This window comes from Drosophila montana, unplaced genomic scaffold (assembly GCF_035044405.1).
Source record: "Drosophila montana isolate Dmon_TW-CO22-7 unplaced genomic scaffold, ASM3504440v1 contig_1268_1, whole genome shotgun sequence".
Classification (NCBI taxonomy): Eukaryota; Metazoa; Arthropoda; class Insecta; order Diptera; family Drosophilidae; genus Drosophila; species Drosophila montana.
The window spans coordinates 41,998-58,353 of NW_026996247.1; the positions used below are offsets into that span (position 1 = coordinate 41,998).

Consider the following 16,356-nt stretch of genomic DNA (forward strand, 5'->3'; position numbering starts at 1 on the left):
TGTTCTCCCACTTTGTTCCCAACGGCGGTTAGCATTAGCTTTCGATGACGTCCTTTCTCTGTGTTGTTCGGCTAGAAAAGAATTGCATTTTTTTGAAATTAATACACATTGTCCATAATCATAAGTATATGCAACAATTATACGCACCTGGTGAAGAAATTTCCACGTGCATGACAACGTAAATAACTGAGTGGAGATAGCTTGCAATAAAAGAAATATTAATTGTCAATAATTAAAATAATACACGTATAATTATACGCACCTGTAAAGTTATTGAAAGGTCCGATTGCATGAGATTGTAAGTGGCTGATAGATAAATGCAGTAAGAAATGAGATTAATTGTTATTAATTTTAAGAAAACGCAACCAATTATACGCGCATATTTTTCAAAAATTATCAATGCAGGTACAAGGAAAAGTTCCCTTGGCTTTAGGATCCACACCGCTGATGTCTTATGTGGCACGAGTAGGTGGCTCATAATCGCGCAACGTTTAGTGGAATCCGAGAAGCACGACGAAGGCAGAGATTACTAGAATATTCTTGAGCATTAGAAGTTTTTCTTGTCGTGGTTGATGGCGGTAAGTCACGTTCGCATGTTGCAAGTGCAAATGCGACAGAAACCAAATAGACTCCAACGTAGCGTTCCTTGAATGCCGTTCGTCAGTCAAACTGACGAACTGAGCATTTGACGAATGCTTAAATGTTGTCCACTGTCCAGATTATGCGTAGACAAGTTAGCCTGTGATAGGGTTTGTTTTCTCTCCCCCGAATTATATGAAACTTAATTAAAACATAGAAAATTATTGTTGTGAGTTATTTCTTTTGTCGATATTTATTTAATTCTTCAGTTATTATTATTTGTAAGATTTGTTAGTGAAAGTGAGCTATTTTTGTTGGCGATAGTGAATATTGATGTTATTTATTTATTTATTTATTCAAATCTAGGTAAATATTAGCAAGCGGGTTTGACGGCAAGGACGCCACGGATCCCGTCATGGACTTCGTATGTATGCTGACCGTAGTTATATGAGCTTCAAAGACTTTAACGTAGCGTTCCTTGGTGGTGGAAGACCGAAGAGCTGGCGATTTTCCGCCGGAGGCGGACGATTAGGAATTTGAAGGGGCATACGTGAAGCTCGAACAGGGGAACAGCGGGTTTGTCGGCAAGGACGCCACGGATCCCGTCATGGACTTCGGTTTCCGAACGGAACTCCTGCAGAGACGTTGGCGGCGACCGTCCCGGTGCTGAAATCTCAGGGTCGTGGGTGTGGCCTACGTTGGGCGTTCTAATTAGCCGGCTGGGCGAACAAAGGTAGAAAATGCGCACGCAGATTAATTGTAAACACGTCAACCGTTGGTTAGACCGTTAGATGCAGTAAGAAATGAGATTAATTGTTATTAATTTTAAGAAAACGTAACCAATTATACGCGTATATTGAAGGAAAAGAATGTCCGGCTAAGTTTAAATTGATGGGGAGAGTGGGCATAACAGTCGACACGGGCGGATGCAGGCCATCTAGTGGCCAAAAATGAGAGAGACGAGATCAGGTGATCGTCTCAGGTAGGGCGGGTGCGCTGGGTCCGGAACCGAGGCCCGATCTGGAAGAGTAAAGTGGATAAATAGTGTCTTTTGTTAATTTATATTGAGCGTCTCACGTTTGTTGTTTACATTTTCTTCTTGTTACAGCTGTTAGTGTTGTTCATTTGTTAATAGTTCCGGCTGTTTGATGTTATCGATTATGTGGTTCACTTTGAATAGCGTTGTTGGTATCGATTGTGCGGACTGCGGGCCAGGGATGGGACTGCACCCAGAGAACCGATGAGCCAGCCGGCGCGACCCAAAGGGAAACAAGTAGTTCCGTAACATACTAGTACCTTACCATTGTTGTATGTGTGTGGTTATCGTACATCGAGAAGATTCCGTATCACAATTCTCACGAATGACAGTGATACGTTGCTACGTATATTGTGGTGAAAATCTGTAGAATCGCAAATCAATATATAATATATTTAGTACATCAATATATACCATGCCGACCAAGAATATCTTAATTAAAATGCTTTATTTTGTATTTTTTTTGAGATATCCACTCATCTGTATCGAAATGAATTTAATAATTTTTAAAGAACCAATGACTCCATGATTCGACTTTTAGAAGTATGTATTGAAAAGTACCATTTTGATCTAACTTATGTTCTGCATCTTAAACTTGTCACAACATGACAGATAAAGTGTAATATGCCCATATATCGAGGGAACACTGTACTTAGCAATAATTTAACAGCAATCCATAATTGCATAAACATAAACCAAACAACGACACTTTGTCGTTGACGTAAACAAAGCTGAAGTACTCAACACATTTCAAGTGCAACGAAATATGACCGCATTTCAATGTAGCGGGCAACGGCCAGAGCCTAGTCAGCATAACTGTCAGGCTTCGACCGTATACATAAGGTACTATGAGCATATAGCAGCAACGTTTCCGTTACTTTACATAAAGACACATTTATATATTTTATATAATCTGCTACTCTGCTGCCGGCGTAGCAACGTGCAGCCTTAGCTAAGTCAGTTTATAAGAACTGTACGATTTATTATGGAAATAAACTTGACTTCGACCGGACGTGTCGAAGTAACCAAAACAACACAAAACCCAATCTTTTAACTATTACATGGCGACCGTGAAGCTATATCAAAAGTAGATATAACCTGCCTGGAGTAGAGCAGACGAGCTGGAGCTGGAGGACTGAAAAATCAAATTAATACTGAGTGAGTACAGGGCATGAGCTCTAGGGCAAACACCAAGCCCAGCCGCATTAAGGAGCGAGTCAGACGTAGAAAGTCTGAAATAGTAAGACTTCTATAAAAATGCAAAATTCCCCTCCCATGGGACACTACAGTCAAACTAAATGACGAACTCGAACATCTCGAGTCGTAATTAAAGTCAAAGAACGAGCCCTGTCCCTCAGAAATTAAAGATATAAAACTAACAAAGAATCATCGTCCACCGCCATGAAAGATACCAGCACGCCCACGCCGATGCCCACCAGATTGTGAGGGTCCCTTCAGGAAGTAATAGCACCAGCAGAGTCAACCAACGCATGAGAGGCAGACCGCCGCTTATGCCTACGAGGGAATACAAAGCAACTAAGACGAGTTGCATGAGAGGCAGACCGCCCCTTATGCCTACGAGGGAATACAAAGCAACTAAGGCGAGTTGCATGAGAGGCAGACCGCCTCTTATGCCAACGTGGGAGTAGCAGCAAGAGCACCCAATAACGAGATGACCGGCAGCGCTGTCAAGAGCGCCCAACATATTATATTAAATAGTTACAACTAAATCTTAAGAATTGTAATAATGCCCGACGACAATTGAGTCGGCCGGCAAGACGTTTGGCCTGTACAGCCATTCGAAACACTAGGTAGGAAAAGAAAACTATAAACTGTATCTAATTTAACATATTTGATTAATCGATTTAACTAAAAACGATTTAACACATTTAACAAAAAAAATAACAATTTTTGTTCATGTTTGACAATAGTATAAGTAAGATAGACACGGTAGAAATGGGCTTAATAGACACTAAGACAGTGGATTCCACTGCTAACGTAATTAATAAAGTAGAAGTAGAAAATCAGGATTAAAGCCTTATAAGCACACTATTAATTATCATTCTAATATTAATGTCAGCCAGTATGTTCTTTAAAATTTACAAAATACATAACAAATGCTTAAGAAAAAAATATCAAAGCAAGGCAAACAATCTGGATAAGATCTAAATATAATCTTTGAAACAATGATAATTGGTAGTTATAATTTGAATATACAATATTAAAATAAAATAAAAAAAAAACAAAAGAATATATATTTTCGCATAAGGTAATGTGTAATACTAGTACAACTACTTCCTCATAGAACAGTATGGAATGGCAACAGATTCGTGCCAAATAAGAAGAAATTAGAGACACTTTTGATAAATCATATAAATGCCTACCACAAAATAGGAATATTGTAGACGAGACGTTGGGCGCTCTTGACAGCGCTGCCGGTCATCTCCTTATTGGGTGCTCTTGCTGCTACTCCCACGTTGGCATAAGAGGCGGTCTGCCTCTCATGCAACTCGCCTTAGTTGCTTTGTATTCCCTCGTAGGCATAAGGGGCGGTCTGCCTCTCATGCAACTCGTCTTAGTTGCTTTGTGTTCCCTCGTATGCATAAGGGGCTGTCTGCCTCTCATGCAACTCGTCTTAGTTGCTTTGTATTCCCTCGTAGGCATAAGCGGCGGTCTGCCTCTCATGCGTTGGTTGACTCTGCTGGTGCTATTACTTCCTGAAGGGACCCTCACAATCTGGTGGGCATCGGCGTGGGCGTGCTGGTATCTTTCATGGCGGTGGACGATGATTCTTTGTTAGTTTTATATCTTTAATTTCTGAGGGACAGGGCTCGCTCTTTGACTTTAATTACGACTCGAGATGTTCGAGTTCGTCATTTAGTTTGACTGTAGTGTCCCATGGGAGGGGAATTTTGCATTTATATAGAAGTCTTACTATTTCAGACTTTCTACGTCTGACTCGCTCCTCAATGCGGCTGGGCTTGGTGTTTGCCCTAGAGCTCTTGCCCTGTACTCACTCAGTATTAATTTGATTTTTAATCATGTTTTAATGTTGTTTTAATCAGGCGCGCACACTAATACACGACCAGAGAGGCAAATTAAACCAGACACACTGGTTATACGTATCGAAACTCTTAATTAGACTTAGATCAAATCTTATTTCTGTGAGAGAAAGGTATAAATTGGATATATCAATACCATCTATCCTAAATACCCCTTTGACAGTTGAAACAGGTGAAGAACCAGAATCAACACCAAGAGATGTAGATCTACCAGAAGAATTTGAATCAACTAGTCACCCTGAAAACGAGGTAAAAGAAGAAGATATAAATGATCTAACAATTCCCGCAGTAATAACATTACCCGAATTAATACAAGAAGAGTATTCAGAGTCAGATTCAAACTCAAGCTTAATTGAACTAAAGTCCGTCACTATGGCAGATACTTCAGCCGCCCAAAGGGCGTATATAAAAGAAATTTCAACAGCCGCGTTCGATGGAAAGAAAATCCATCTTCACAGATTTATCACAGCAATAAAATTGATCGACCTGACAAAGGGACCATACAAAGAAATTGCCATTGAAGTGATTAAATCAAAAATAGTAGGCACAACATTATACAAAGTAAAAGATGAAACGTCTATAGCTGAAATTATAGATAAGTTGCAGACTATTATTGTAGGCGAGACATCGCAAAATGTGAAGGCCAAATTAGCTACAGTACAGCAGAAAGGTAAAACGGCCACACAATTTACCAGTGAAGCTTCGTTTATCGATGAGGGAATACCAGCAGATCATGCAGACAAATTAAGCACAAGAGAGGCAATTGATGTCATGATCAAAAAGGCAGAGCATGAGAGTATAAAAACCGTACTAGAGGCAGGAACATGCTCCACAATGGATGCAGCTATACGCGCATTACTGGTGATGTGAATACAGTATTGTTTTCCAAGAGAGGTAATGCTATAGAGGTACATATCGTGGTAGAGGAAATGCTCGTTATAATAACAATTATAACCATAATAGGAATAACAACAACCAGAACTACAACAATAGCTATAGAGGACGTGGCAACTATAACAGAAACAATTCTATCAATTCTAAAAGAAACAATAGCAATAACAATAATAACAACAAAAACCGTAACCTTTAGATACACAACACTAAGAAACAAAAAGGTTCACACTATCAATCTTAGCTTAAATATATTCGTATCATTTAACCATGTAGAATCAGGGAAAAAATTAATCTTTTTAATTGGTGCGGATATTTCTATATTAAAAGAAAATTCCGACGTCTTTCAAGATATTCAAATAGATAGCAGAATAATTATTCAAGGGATAAACCAAAGGGTTGTACAATCCATTAAGCTCTATCGAGATACAGACAGATAAATACATAATTCCACACAGTTTTCATATAGTATATTTGCAATTTGCAATACCATGTGACGGAATAATAGGCATTGACTTTATTAAAAAATTGCTAATTAGATTTCAAGCCGACAGAAGATTGGCTTATAATCAGACCCAATAATCTAAATTTTCCGATTCATGTTCCAATAACATATAGTTCTTCTAATAATACAATACTTGTAACAGCAAGATCACAAGTTGTCCGAAAAATCGAACTATCTTCAAGTATCTTCAGGAAGTTCAAACTGGTATTTATGTTGCAAACAGCGTTGCAAGCACACGAAACGCATTTGTCCGACTACTGAACACAACCAGTACCGATCAACTAATTAGTATAAATAATCAAATTATGAATCAATTTTGAACTACGATGTGGTTCAAACTAACAATGGAAGTAGAAAAGAAGAAGTCATGTCTCGATTATCCAAAAATTTTCCACCACAGTTTAAAGCAAAATTAACTTAATTATGCACAAATATGATTATACAGATATATTTGGACTAGAAACCGAATCCATTTCAACGAAAATTTTTATAAACAAAAGCTAAGTTTGAAATTATGCACTGATAATACAGATATATTTGGACTAGAAACCGAATCCATTTCATCGAAAATTTTTTATAAACAAAAGCTAAGATTGAAAGACGATGAACCAGTCTACATAAAAAATTAAGGAAGTCCTCACAGCCAAAAAGAAGAAATCCAAGCCCAAGTACAAAAACTAATTGACGACAAAATTGTCGAACCATCTGTGTCAGAATATAACAGCCCACTTTTATTAGTCCCAAAGAACTCTCATTCCGAATCCAATAAGAAAAAATGGCGATTGATAATTGACTATCGTCAAATCAACAAAAAGCTGTTAGCAGATAAGTTCCCACTACCTAGATTTGATGATATTTTAGATCAACTGGGTAGAGCGAAATATTTTTCATGCCTTGACTTAATGTCAGATTTTCACCATATTGAACTCGACAATAATTCAAGAGATATAACGCCTTTTTCAACTTGCAATGGCTCCTATCGCTTCACGCGATTACCATTTGGTTTAAAAATAGCGCCGAATTCATTTCAGAGAATGATGACTATAGCATTCTCTGGACTTAAACCATCGCAAGCATTTCTTTATATGGATGAACTAATAGTAATTGGTTGTTCCGAAAAGCATATTGTTAAAAATCTAACTGATGTTTTTGACAAATGCAGGAAATACAACTGAAATCTACATCCTGAAAAATGTTCATTTTTTATGCATGAAGTCAAATTTCTGGGACACAAATGCCCATACAAAGGAATCAAACCAGACGACAAGAAATACGACGTCATTCAAAACTACCCAGTCCCACATGATGCGGACAGCGCTAGTTTCGTTGGATTTTGCAATTATTATAGACGATTTATTAAAAACTTAAAAAATTGTCACAATGCGTTTTTGGCGCTCTTGGGCGCTCTTGACAGCGCTGCCGGTCATCTCGTTATTGGGTGCTCTTGCTGCTACTCCCACGTTGGCATAAGAGGCGGTCTGCCTCTCATGCAACTCGTCTTAGTTGCTTTGTGTTCCCTCGTAGGCATAAGGGGCGGTCTGCCTCTCATGCAACTCGTCTTAGTTGCTTTGTATTCCCTCGTAGGCATAAGCGGCGGTCTGCCTCTCATGCGTTGGTTGACTCTGCTGGTGCTATTACTTCCTGAAGGGACCCTCACAATCTGGTGGGCATCGGCGTGGGCGTGCTGGTATCTTTCATGGCGGTGGACGATGATTCTTTGTTAGTTTTATATCTTTAATTTCTGAGGGACAGGGCTCGCTCTTTGACTTTAATTACGACTCGAGATGTTCGAGTTCGTCATTTAGTTTGACTGTAGTGTCCCATGGGAGGGGAATTTTGCATTTATATAGAAGTCTTACTATTTCAGACTTTCTACGTCTGACTCGCTCCTCAATGCGGCTGGGCTTGGTGTTTGCCCTAGAGCTCTTGCCCTGTACTCACTCAGTATTAATTTGATTTTTAATCATGTTTTAATGTTGTTTTAATCAGGCGCGCACACTAATACACGACCAGAGAGGCAAATAAACCAGACACACTGGTTATACGTATCGAAACTCTTAATTAGACTTAGATCAAATCTTATTTCTGTGAGAGAAAGGTATAAATTGGATATATCAATACCATCTATCCTAAATACCCCTTTGACAGTTGAAACAGGTGAAGAACCAGAATCAACACCAAGAGATGTAGATCTACCAGAAGAATTTGAATCAACTAGTCACCCTGAAAACGAGGTAAAAGAAGAAGATATAAATGATCTAACAATTCCCGCAGTAATAACATTACCCGAATTAATACAAGAAGAGTATTCAGAGTCAGATTCAAACTCAAGCTTAATTGAACTAAAGTCCGTCACTATGGCAGATACTTCAGCCGCCCAAAGGGCGTATATAAAAGAAATTTCAACAGCCGCGTTCGATGGAAAGAAAATCCATCTTCACAGATTTATCACAGCAATAAAATTGATCGACCTGACAAAGGGACCATACAAAGAAATTGCCATTGAAGTGATTAAATCAAAAATAGTAGGCACAACATTATACAAAGTAAAAGATGAAACGTCTATAGCTGAAATTATAGATAAGTTGCAGACTATTATTGTAGGCGAGACATCGCAAAATGTGAAGGCCAAATTAGCTACAGTACAGCAGAAAGGTAAAACGGCCACACAATTTACCAGTGAAGCTTCGTTTATCGATGAGGGAATACCAGCAGATCATGCAGACAAATTAAGCACAAGAGAGGCAATTGATGTCATGATCAAAAAGGCAGAGCATGAGAGTATAAAAACCGTACTAGAGGCAGGAACATGCTCCACAATGGATGCAGCTATACGCGCATTACTGGTGATGTGAATACAGTATTGTTTTCCAAGAGAGGTAATGCTATAGAGGTACATATCGTGGTAGAGGAAATGCTCGTTATAATAACAATTATAACCATAATAGGAATAACAACAACCAGAACTACAACAATAGCTATAGAGGACGTGGCAACTATAACAGAAACAATTCTATCAATTCTAAAAGAAACAATAGCAATAACAATAATAACAACAAAAACCGTAACCTTTAGATACACAACACTAAGAAACAAAAAGGTTCACACTATCAATCTTAGCTTAAATATATTCGTATCATTTAACCATGTAGAATCAGGGAAAAAATTAATCTTTTTAATTGGTGCGGATATTTCTATATTAAAAGAAAATTCCGACGTCTTTCAAGATATTCAAATAGATAGCAGAATAATTATTCAAGGGATAAACCAAAGGGTTGTACAATCCATTAAGCTCTATCGAGATACAGACAGATAAATACATAATTCCACACAGTTTTCATATAGTATATTTGCAATTTGCAATACCATGTGACGGAATAATAGGCATTGACTTTATTAAAAAATTGCTAATTAGATTTCAAGCCGACAGAAGATTGGCTTATAATCAGACCCAATAATCTAAATTTTCCGATTCATGTTCCAATAACATATAGTTCTTCTAATAATACAATACTTGTAACAGCAAGATCACAAGTTGTCCGAAAAATCGAACTATCTTCAAGTATCTTCAGGAAGTTCAAACTGGTATTTATGTTGCAAACAGCGTTGCAAGCACACGAAACGCATTTGTCCGACTACTGAACACAACCAGTACCGATCAACTAATTAGTATAAATAATCAAATTATGAATCAATTTTGAACTACGATGTGGTTCAAACTAACAATGGAAGTAGAAAAGAAGAAGTCATGTCTCGATTATCCAAAAATTTTCCACCACAGTTTAAAGCAAAATTAACTTAATTATGCACAAATATGATTATACAGATATATTTGGACTAGAAACCGAATCCATTTCAACGAAAATTTTTATAAACAAAAGCTAAGATTGAAATTATGCACTGATAATACAGATATATTTGGACTAGAAACCGAATCCATTTCATCGAAAATTTTTTATAAACAAAAGCTAAGATTGAAAGACGATGAACCAGTCTACATAAAAAATTAAGGAAGTCCTCACAGCCAAAAAGAAGAAATCCAAGCCCAAGTACAAAAACTAATTGACGACAAAATTGTCGAACCATCTGTGTCAGAATATAACAGCCCACTTTTATTAGTCCCAAAGAACTCTCATTCCGAATCCAATAAGAAAAAATGGCGATTGATAATTGACTATCGTCAAATCAACAAAAAGCTGTTAGCAGATAAGTTCCCACTACCTAGATTTGATGATATTTTAGATCAACTGGGTAGAGCGAAATATTTTTCATGCCTTGACTTAATGTCAGATTTTCACCATATTGAACTCGACAATAATTCAAGAGATATAACGCCTTTTTCAACTTGCAATGGCTCCTATCGCTTCACGCGATTACCATTTGGTTTAAAAATAGCGCCGAATTCATTTCAGAGAATGATGACTATAGCATTCTCTGGACTTAAACCATCGCAAGCATTTCTTTATATGGATGAACTAATAGTAATTGGTTGTTCCGAAAAGCATATTGTTAAAAATCTAACTGATGTTTTTGACAAATGCAGGAAATACAACTGAAATCTACATCCTGAAAAATGTTCATTTTTTATGCATGAAGTCAAATTTCTGGGACACAAATGCCCATACAAAGGAATCAAACCAGACGACAAGAAATACGACGTCATTCAAAACTACCCAGTCCCACATGATGCGGACAGCGCTAGTTTCGTTGGATTTTGCAATTATTATAGACGATTTATTAAAAACTTAAAAAATTGTCACAATGCGTTTTTATACTTAAAATCTCAACTTTTTAAACCGACTCTGTTACCCAGACTTCAGAAAAGAATTTTGTATAAAAACGGATGCGAGTAAGCAAGCGTGTGGAGCGGTTTTAACTGAAAACCACAACAAACTCCAACTTCCAGTTGCATACGCATCCAAATCATTCACCAACGGAGAAAGTAACAAGAGTACAACGGAACAGGAACTAGCAGCAATTCATTGGGCAATAACACATTTCAGACCATATATTTATGGTAGACATTTCACTGTCAAAACAGATCATAGACCACTTATATATTTATTTTCAATGGTTAATCCAATTGCTAAATTAATACATATGAGGCTTGAGTTAGAGGAATATAATTTTACGGGAAAGTCTAAAGGGAAAAGATAACTATGTAGCTGATGCGTTATCAAAAATAACCACCAAAGAACACCAAAACATAACAGGGAATGTCAAGAAAGTCACTACAAGATACCAAAGTAGACAAAAATCCTGCGCAGGAAATGAAAAAGTAGAATTGCCTAGGCAATCTACAGAAGAAGATGTATATGATGTCGTCAAGAATGACGAAGTACGTTGAGAAGTGACCTTGTATGTAAAAAATATGCTAGTTTCTTTAAACATGGTAAGGAAATTACAGCAAAATATGATGTTATCGATTTATATACTAATGGAACTCTTGACTTAGGTCAGTTTTTCCAAAGTCTTGAAACACAAGCCGGTATACATAAAATCAGCCAACTCAAAGTGGCGCCGTGGGAAAATATCTTTGAACATGTTTCAATTGATCATTTCAAGAAAATGGGCAGTAAAATATTGAAAACATTAAGAGTAGCGCTACTCAACCCGGTGACCCAAATAATAAATGAACAAGAAAAAGAAGCTATTTTGTCTACATACCATGACGATCCTATACAAGGAGGTCAAACAAGCATTACAAAAACCTTGGCCATGCTCAAAAGACATTATTTTTGGAAGGGTATGACTCGGGATATACGAAAATGTCAAAAATGCCAAACAGCAAAAACAACTAAGCACAATAAGACCCCATTAACAATAACTGATACACCCATAAATGTATTCGACAGAGTGATAGTGGACATAAGAATTCAATCATAAATGACTTGTGCAAATATCTAAAAATTATAAATATAGTAGTACTACAATATAGACGATTATGCAAAAGAGAGTAAATATAGATTAGAAGTAGCATACAAAAGAGCTAGAATTATGTAGAAGAACATAACAAAAAAAAAAAAGGAAATATATGATTTCAAAATCAAAAACACAAATATATCAATAGGAGATAAGGTCTTATTAAAAAATGAAGTAGGACATAAATTAGACTTTAAATACACGGGGCCCTCCTATAAGGTAGAAAGTATAGAAGAAAGAGATAACATAATAATCTTGGATAAAAGAAATAAGAAACAAACAGTTCACGAGGATAGATTAAAACTGTTCTATTCATAATAAATTCAAAATAAATTATGCAAAAATATATATAAAAATATACAAAACACACAAATATATATAAAAGCTATTATAAAGAAAAATAAATTAAAAAAAAATTGTTTTATTTTTATACACACAATAAAAGTAATAAAAATTTAAGTAAACAACAAAAAAAAAAACTTGGTTACGTTATTTTTAAAAGGAAGGAGATTATTACATCTCCATGCCCATATATCGAGGGTACACTGTACCTAGCAATAATTTAACAGCAATACATAATTGCATAAACATAAACCAAACAACGACACTTTGTCGTTGACGTAAACAAAACTGAAGTACTCAACACGTTTCAAGTGCAACGAAATATGATCGCATTTGACTGTAGCGGGCAACGGCCAGAGCCTAGTCAGCATAACTGTCAGGCTTCGACCGTATACATAAGGTACTATGAGCATATAGCAGCAACGTTTCCGTTACTTTACATAAAGACACATTTATATATTTTAGATAATCTGCTACTCTGCTGCCGGCGAAGCAACGTGCAGCCTTAGCTAAGTCAGTTTATAAGAACTGTACGATTTATTATGGAAATAAACTTGACTTCGACCGGACGTGTCGAATTAACCAAAACAACACAAAACCCAATCTTTTAACTATTACAAAAGAAACGCTAGTTTAACTGACGAGACTTCGAGTGAAATCAGGCAGGTATCTAAGATTTTCATTGGCAACTAAACTTTTAGGCAGTAATAAAGCAAAAGTTGCGTGCAAGTACTTTATATTTGACTTTAATGTGTACGTCTAGTTAAACATTTACGATTGCAGGTTCATTTCTTTTATAAGCAAGAGCGTCAAGAATTCCTAATGAGGGAAATTTTATTTGATTATCTCGTATCGTATCTACAAGGTTAATATATGGGGACTAAAATTCTTCTGAGCCCTTGATCAAATAATTCGGCTACTCCTGGCTAACTTTTTCGAGGATACGCATTACGGCTAGATTAAATGTTAGCTCTTTCGGGCACAAGAGTTATAACGAGGATGCATGGTCGGTAATAGCACTAACCAAAAAACATATAGATAGGACAACCAGTGTAAACTTGTTGGTCACCAAAAATTGGTTTGCATCTGGTCCAACGAGCGAGTAAGATATACATATGACATCTTTTGATCGCTCCCACTACAGGAAACTGCTTTGGCTTACTCTCTTCCATATGATTTGTGCGATAGAACGGCATCGCTGTTTATTTTTATCTCGCTCGCACTTACTCTCAGTGCTCTCAATGTTCTCTTTATGTCTAGGTACCGTTTAAATGTTTGTGTGTGCATGTGGCCGCACAAGCAAAAATGCCCACAAATTCAATTTTTGTCAAAAGTCGGTGGCATTTCTTCCCTTTTGAGGGGACGAGTAATATGAAATAATGAAAGGGTTTGCCAAGTCGATGCGAAGTTCTTTCATTTTAGCTCGGTATTGCTGGAAAGGGTACCTAAGCGTTGGCATGTGTGCATTTAAAAGTTTTTGGACTTGCTATTCACGCATACTTGCATATTTTGTATATGAATATAAGCATTTATGCGCATGTGTGCCTGTTGGTCCCTGCCTGCCTGTCCGATGCAAATTTGACAATATTTTTGGATTTATGAATTTCGAGCTCTGCGCACACACACACATGGACAAATATGTGTGAATGGGCGCAAAAGAAAATATCATTTTTGGCCCGCGGTTGTCGCGCACCCTTCTTTTTATGATTTTGGGTTTGAATCGATGAATAGCATAGACTCACTCATTCAATTTTCTTCGAATTGGAAGTACCGTTAGGTAGCTTGGGCTCTAAATCGAATTGTGTTTGCATTTTGCAAAGAATTAATTGACAGAGCAATAATTGACTTTTTTTAGTTTTGACTGATTTTTTACCTTTTGTGTTTTGAAGTTTGTTATTTTTGTGCCTTATATCTAAGAAGAATACTTAGAATAATAACTATATGCAAAAAAAAGTTTAGAAAAAATAGTTTAAGTCGGTAAAATATAAGCTTAAAAATTAATTTGTGTGATGTTTTTCATTTTGCAAACAATTACTTGACAAACTGTATATGTTTTTTGGTTAGTGATAGCACTAACCAAACAACATATAGATGAGACATCTAGTACAATTGATGTGCACATTCAAAATTGCTGACATCTGGTCCAAACTCGTCTTAGTTTTTGTTCAGGTACGAGACACGCTCATTTGCTCAGAGAGCAAGCCTGTCAGATGCAAATTTAAAAGATGTAATGTTTTTGTAATTTCTGAATTTCGAGCTCTACATACAGACACACACACACAAATGTGTGTGAATTAACAAATCGGGGGCGCATAATCGAAATGATACTCCCATTATCGTGTAGTCTCTTTTACATAACTTTATAGTCAACTTTTTTTATCAGTTTATCAGCATTGACAAAAGCGAACCATATATGTATGGCAGAGACAGTATCAATCATTAATTTTATCCATGCAGAAGGAGGTGGCGCTATCTTTAGCAAGCTAATGAGAGCCGAAATATTCTCATATTAGACATTCATTGTCGTATACACTCTTTCGGCCATCTAATGCTTTCAAAAAATTGTCCTCGGTTACTTGAAATTTTCTAACAGTACCTAGAGTCTCACCAGAGAGATATGAGATAATTTTTGAACAGGCAAATAATATTGTTTTTACTCGAGTGTGTACTTTAGGAGGCCGACTGAGGGAAATAAATATTTTAATTAAACAGTTGCTCAGGCGCAATTGCACAAATATTAAGAGGTTCTAGTCGAGAATTCCCGACTAGGGGATACCCAGAACCCTCTTCTACCAGCGCCGAATGCAGCTCGCCTTACGAGCTCGTTTGCATTAGAAGTAACAAAAATAAATTAACAAAATAAAAAAAAAAAAAAAAACAAAAAAAAAACAGTTCCCCCAATAAGACTCGCACTCGTAAAATATCACACCACTTGCCACCGAGTCTACTCAACAGCCATACCAACTATTCATGGCTTACGAAAAAGACGAATTAAAATAGCAGCACACACACACAGCAGAAAATACAATACAATCGCAATTGCAATGCTGTTGATAGAATTCAACAAAGACGCGCCTGAATTAGTGTGTGTACATGTGACCAAAAATTCTTGCAAAGTGCGCTACCTGCCGGTAACACATGGCCAACCAAAACACGTTTTCTTTAATAACTTTTGTGTTTCTTAACCGACCTTGATGCAATTTTCAACAGTAGATCTTATATAACTTACGAGATTTGCTCTAAAATAAAGGATTTCGATATCGATTTTGATCGATTACTTGGAAACGAGGCAAGTTATCGATTATCGGAATATTCATATATAATTTCAAGTCTCTAGCTCTTATAAGTTCTGAGTTCCTTGCGTTCATACTCGGTTATTAATGCTGATCAAGAATATATATACTTTATGGGGTCGGAGATGATATCTTCTGCCTGTTACATACGTGTGCACAAATATATTATACCCTTTTTACCCAATTTTAATGGGTTTAGGGTATCATAAAAATGTTCAAAAAGTGATCAATTTTAGGGCATGCAAATTACAAAAATCATAAACTACCTTAAACAGTTGCCAAGAAAATAAAGCATCGGGTACATTAGCTTAACCAACCAAACCAATTTATTTTTGATCAATTTTGAGCACCTGCTATTCCGGACTTTTTACATCAGATGGTGCTTTCCCGGGCATCGTCCAAAGACAGTCACAATTTTATTTTTGAAAGGATTATAATCTGATTAAGTCCCTAACCTCATAACCAATTGCGCCTTTAACCACTTGAATTTTTTTTATATATATTTTTTTTTGCTTAAAAAGAGTTTAGTGCACCATTAAAATGTATGATTTTATATATGTTTATTTAAAATAAATTATAAATTTATTATTATGTGGCGGCTTTAAAGCAAAGTTGTACGCTTCCTGGTGACAAGTTTCATATATTTTCGACAACTGACTTCAATGCTTAAGGCTTGGTTCCACCAAAGACAATTAAAACACTTCAAACGACACGCCAGCTCACTGG

The 16,356-nt window shown here is 36.6% G+C and overlaps 1 long non-coding RNA gene across 1 annotated transcript in view; it reads right to left on the reverse strand.

Annotated features, from left to right (window-relative positions):
• Positions 1-800: 800 nt before the first annotated feature.
• Positions 801-16,356, reverse strand: part of LOC135427271 (uncharacterized) — a 33,231-nt gene continuing 17,675 nt past the window's right edge. Inside the window, exons 2-3 of the long non-coding RNA XR_010436022.1 lie at positions 1,657-1,979; positions 801-1,599 (exon numbers count right to left, since the gene is read on the reverse strand). This is a non-coding gene — a long non-coding RNA (uncharacterized LOC135427271). The remainder of the gene's footprint in view (positions 1,600-1,656; positions 1,980-16,356) is intronic.